Genomic DNA, 6217 nt, shown 5'->3' with positions numbered 1-6217 from the left:
TTTGGGGAAGAACTATAGGTGTACCGCTGCCTTCAGGTCACCCCATGTCTCAAGAGTATCTTTACCTCCCCTGATGGCTTCGTGTTTCACCCGCGACCAGAGTTTAGTATCACCCTGAAGATACACGACATCAGTTTCTAGCTTTTTTTACTTCTAATAACCCCATGACAATGTCGAAGATGAAGTTCTCCACTTCATTGGCATTTCGAACCCCATTGTAGGGTTTTGGCTCAGGAATCTTCAGCTTTTGTGGCACATGGGCGAGGTCTACAGCACCCTCAATCTGGTTTTCGCCTCCTCTAAGTAGGCCTCCTAATGCAGCGTTGACAATATTGAGATGGCCTGTCAAGTTGTCTATGGTTTGCTGCATGGTAGTCACCATGTCTGCCTCTTGTTACCTATAGGCTAAATCCTCCGTCTGCTTCTATTGGAGGCCCTCGAATTTACTGAAAATTTTGGCTGCCTCTATGGCTGCTGTTTGCCGGTCTCCTTTAGAGTCGTGACTGATGTTTGCAATATCACCTTCGGCTTGTAGCATCCTGCGGTCAGGTTATCCAAACTTTGTACTAGGTTGGTTCTTAGATAAGTCATCGTATTCTCTATGGGTTGTAATATGTTAACCGTCTCTTTAAGGGCCGCAATGTGGTCCCCATGATTCGCCATGGTCAAAAATGGTGGTAATGGCGATGTGTTCCCTCATCCGATGTCGAGCCTAGGCTCTGATACCAACTGTTACGTGGCGCCTTCCTGAGATTTCTTAGAAGGGCGACGTAAGGCTAAGCAACCGTTGTCCGTTCGATTACTTTCCGCCAACTAGGTCCCCTCCGTACGCTAAATGAGACTATCAATGCCGTACAGAAAAACCAATGTCAAGAGCAGTTGAGAGAACAGAAAAGAGAGTGAGAATGAAAGAAAGCTTGATTGCATTAATGAAAGGTATTACATAAAGGCAACACGGTTTCGAAGGGGATAAACACCAATACAAAGAATTGTTTGCTTGTTTGAAAGTTTGATTACTTGATCCCCCATAATAATTCTTAAAAAAGTGAACCAAAGTTACAAGACTTGACATAACTAAGCTAGAGAGACATAATGGAAATACAAGAAGTAAAACTACTCTATCTTTACAATAAATAGGACTTAGATTCCTACAAAGTAGAAGCAGGTCCGTGGGCGGAAACCTTGTCTTTAGCATCAGACTCTGCACGCGCGGCGCTGTTGGCATCTGCTTGTGGCTGGGGGCTAGCGAGGGCTAGGCGACATAGGCATAAGCGCGCTTGTCACTTGGCGCGACCAAGACCACGGGACTGTCCATGGCGCTAGGCATTGAGAGGCATGCCAGGACGCCATGGGGCGCGTCTAAGGGGTCATGGGGTGTATACGGTAGAAATCGGGGCTACCCTATTTCGTAGGCTCGATGGATCACTTTAAGAGCGAGTCGGAAATAGATTGGGTCTGAGCCCGATGGCAGAGTTCGAAGTTTGAAGTCAGAGTGTCCGATGAATATCAAGGCCCAGGGTGACCAGCCTCGAGATAATGCCGTTGTGATTTTGTAACAGAAAAGGCGAGATTCCCGCAATGGCCCAGAGATCAAGGCGTAAATTCCGGAACGGATTTGTACGAACTCATACTAGGCGGTTAGACAGCTGTCTAATTAGATTCCTTACTAAAAAATAGAAATGTACCTTATTTAGGACCCCTCCTTATTATATAAGGGGGAGCCCAATAATTTGTAAACATCATCTAATCACTGGCTTAGAATATACTATCTTACTTTTTCTGGCTCATTCTTCATCAGAACTGTCTTTCTCTTTACTGTTCTTATATTATTGTTCTTGGTCCATCTCGAGGTCGATGCTGCTAAACAACACTAGTTTGATTCACTTATTTCTATCATTTCTACTTCATACTTCTTGATTATTGATTGGTATTGAATTAAATCATGTATATTTAAAACCTCAAATCAAATTTAATTGTTACTCATATTTTCGAGGTAAACAGTTTGGAGCCCACCGTGAAGCTAAAGATAATAGTGATTATTTCATTACTGATTCGCATTACGCACGTTATTTTTACACTTTTTCTTGTCAAGATTTTCTGATTCTCAGGATTAAACATGTCAAACTCGCAAAATGCACCTGTTCATGACAACGAAGGTCTTGGATTTCATGGGTAAAATAACAATTTATGGGTCGGTGTACCACCGATAAACCCTGGGGAAGTGCCAAATAGGGAACCAGTTGACGTTGGTTCGCACATTACTTTAAATGCAGATTCAGGCGCAGATCCCGGGGGAAGTGAACGCAGGGAAGCCCGACCTGGGAGCCAAGGAATACCAGGTATAGGAGATGGGAGAGTCAGCCTCCAAGTGATATTCGAGATGCTGCAAGCTCAGCAGATCGCCATCGCTCAACTTCAGAGTCAGAATAAAACTTCGAGCATAGCTGAACTAGAAATCACTCGACGTGCTGAACCGGCGCCGAAGAGGTCGAACGAAAATGGCTTGGGGACTGATCCCACCATTATGAAAATTCTCGAAGAGCTCACCAAGAGGATTGAGTCCGGGGAAAGGATGATTGAAGACAACGACAAAAAAATGGAGACTTATAACTCCCGCGTCGATCAAATACCGGGAGCTCCCCCGATCTTGAAGGGATTGGATGCCAAGAAATTCGTACAAAGGTCGTTCCCTTCGAGTGCGGCTCCGAAGACCATCCCAAGAAGTTTTGTATGCTCTATATACCTAAATACAACGGAACCTCTGACCCAAATGAACATGTTACTTCTTACATATGCGCCATAAAAGGGAAACGACTTGGAGGACGACGTAGTCGAGTCTGTACTGCAGAAGAAGTTCGGGGAGACTCTATCGAAGGGTGCCTTAATATGATATCATAACTTACCCCCTAATTCTATTGATTCATTTTCTATGCTTGCATATTCTTTTGTAAAGGCATACGTCGGAGCCATTAAAATTGCAATAAGAAAGCCGGACCTTTTCAGGATAAGGCAGAAAAATAACGAGATACTCAGGGAATTCGTATCTCGATTCCAAGCGGAGAGAATGGATTTGGCTCCGGTCACCAATGACTGGGCTGTTCAAGCTTTCACTCAAGGTCTCAACACTCGGAGTTCCATAGTGTCACAACAGTTGAAGCAAAGTTTAATCGAGTACCCCGCTGTCACTTAGGCCGACGTACATAATCGGTATCAGTCGAAGATTAGGGTCTAAGACGATCAACTGGGGACCTCTTCGGGGTCCATTTATCCTAGCAGGATCATGGATAGGATCAAAAGGGATATCGATCAAGAGCCGAGGTCGAATAGAGATCGATATCAATCGTACAATGGAGACTATAGAGGCAGCGGTTCCGCGCAAAGCTTCGTACGAAATGAGAGGAGAAATGATCGAGGTCAAAATTCACGGGGCTTGATGCCGAGGAAGATCACGCTAAGTATCCAAAGTCCGAATAAAGGTACGACCGCAGTCTAATGTTTTCTATTTTTTCGACTAACACTTGCAGGCTATCGATAAGGATCGGCACGAAGCTTTGGATCTTGAAGCACGTGTTGCACTCTTTTACCCTTAGACTGGTTTTTGTCCCAAATAGGTTTTTCTGGCGAGGTTTTTAACGAGGCAACCGTTGTTCGTGCTAACTAAAAGCAATTCAACAAGTATCCGAGGCTCCCTATAGTAAGCCTCGAATACTAGAGGGCATTACCTTTGAATGTATGTTCTTTGGCAAGGAAATCACTTCGTGACAGCGAGCCTCGATAGGAAAGTGTTGTAAGGGCCAAACGGTCAGATGAACCGTGCCCGTATAGGTTACTCGAGCCCTAGACATCAAGCATGCATGCATGTATAATCATATATCAAGAGAAGTACTTTTCCTTGTCGATATCCCCTGCCTTTATAAAATTTTCATATTTTATACTCTTGATCTATTGTGTAAACAGGCTTAAGGGTCGACCGCGGTGGAAATTCGAACAACTGACCCATGCTTGAGGACTGCTGTCCCAAAAGCAAACGAAATCAAACTGCTAACATTTCGAGACCATAAGACCTTAAAGGCAATCCTCGATTTCATGGTCCACGGCCACCCCACTCGGGGACTGACACTTCGGGCAAGCTCGAAGTGAAACGAAAGGTCAGCCCAAAGGGCAAGTTTCGAACTAAAGAGGTTACGGTCAAATTAACGCGGATCGGAGACATTCGAAATCCATAACAAATACAAAAGCCCAAGGGCTACCTTAGCCCCAGTTTGAGCAAACTCTCACTCGGGGACTATCTATGAAGCCTAAGGGCTAACTTTACTACGAGTTCGAGCAAATCCTCACGCGATCATAAAAGCCCAATGGCTATCTTAACCCAAGTGCAAGAATATGTCGAACACTCGGGGATTACCTACTTGAGCTATCTAAGTTCGAAATGATAAGACCTCAAAGAGGCACCCCCGATATACAGGCCAAGGCCATCGCACTCGTGGACTAACATTTCGAACAAGTTCGAAATGTTATCAGGAAACAAGTCCAAAAGACATACCCGAAGGCTACGGCCATATTAAAGTACGGCCATATCAAAGACCACGGTCATATAAAAAGTCTACCACTGAAATAATGCGGCTAGGAGACTCCCGACTTCCGCCATAAATTAAAGGCTTTCAAACACTTTGAATAACCGGTTAAATCAGGCTACCCTCTGTCGATGCCCGCTTTTTCTCGCGAAATTGGGTTTATGACATTTGGGCGGACAACTCTTTTCCTTTTGGGAATTGGGTTTGAGATTTAGAAGAGTCGCCACCTAATGATTAAGTGCACTAGGACACTAAGAAATTAAAAGAGAAGGAAAACCAGAGAATGGGTAAGGGCTTGAAATTATCTCAGGGGGAAGGTGTTAGGCACTACCCCAAGATCCACTAGTGTGGTTCTCGGCCATGCTACAATTGTGACTTTAAATATAAACAACAAATAAACATACAAGGCAATTTCACATAACGATTACAAGTAGGGGAATGTATAAAAGCTAAATAACGAGCTGAAGTTTAGGCGATTTCATAATTTGTTTAAAGAATATACAAGTGCAGAAAATGGGGGTCAAATAACTGATACAAATAATCAAACAAAGAGATGAAATGGGCGAAAATATGGAAGAGGAAATAGTGCTGGAAATTTAAAGAGGTTTTAAATGATTAGAGCAAAATACAAGGTTTAAAAGAGCTGGAAACTCACAGTTTAAAGAAAATTAGAAAAAACGTAAGCACATAAAGAGGGAGGGGGTTCTAGGCTTATAAATAACATGGATCACCCACGCAACACCCGGTAACCAATTATACGCGTGGTGTTATCGCGTGATCATCATATCCATGTCTACCCTTTCCCACCCCGTTAAGGTACTAAAGCGCGGAATAGTCTCATTACTTATTGCATGCTACTACCCGCCCCAATCCTATCAGTCCCGGAGGAAGTTGGGACTACTATTCCTAAAGGGAAGGGATATTAGCTTTTGAAGTTTAAAAGGCCAAAATCTAGTGCGACAAACAAAGCACATAAGAGCAATTAAGGGGAAAATACATAGCAGTTAAGGCTCAAAGAGGCCTCCTCATTCAAAACAGAAATTGTTTAGCATGACTTGCAAGTACTGGTTACGTCTTTAATTAAACTTAAATGAAAAGGAGGGGAGGGTGGCTAATTTATTACATATTTTCAGATAAGAAGTCCAAATTAGGCCTGCCTGCTGGTTGTAATTATTAAAGACTGGTATAATTAATTGATTACCTAATAGTTTGCCTAGGTGAGACCTATAGGCATGATGTCTAACAAGGTAATACATACTGATTTTAAGGGAGGATTACTGATTTTAGAGATGAACCAATTCCGCAGATGTTAACAATGTTATTACTGATTTTAGACTTGCGGATGAATCAGATTTAAACGACTGCTCCTATAGGCATGAATTCTAAGCGTTACTGATTTTAAAACGATTATGCAAGTGCAGGAATCCTATGAGCATGGTATCTAGGATGCAATTGATTATTCCTTAGCCTATGGATTGTTTTGCCTAATGTCATATGCATGTGCAGAAATGCAGAAACTTATAGGCATAGCTTCTATATGTTGAAATGCAGAATCTTATAGGTATGGCTTCTGTATGCTGAAATGAAATAAACTATAGGCAAGATCTCTATATGCAGTATTGAAATAAAACTATAAGGCAGGA

This window comes from Nicotiana attenuata, chromosome 7 (assembly GCF_001879085.1).
Source record: "Nicotiana attenuata strain UT chromosome 7, NIATTr2, whole genome shotgun sequence".
NCBI classification, from domain to species: domain Eukaryota; kingdom Viridiplantae; phylum Streptophyta; class Magnoliopsida; order Solanales; family Solanaceae; genus Nicotiana; species Nicotiana attenuata.
The sequence above is the reverse complement of the archived record's forward strand: the minus strand, read 5'-3'. Positions refer to the sequence as shown.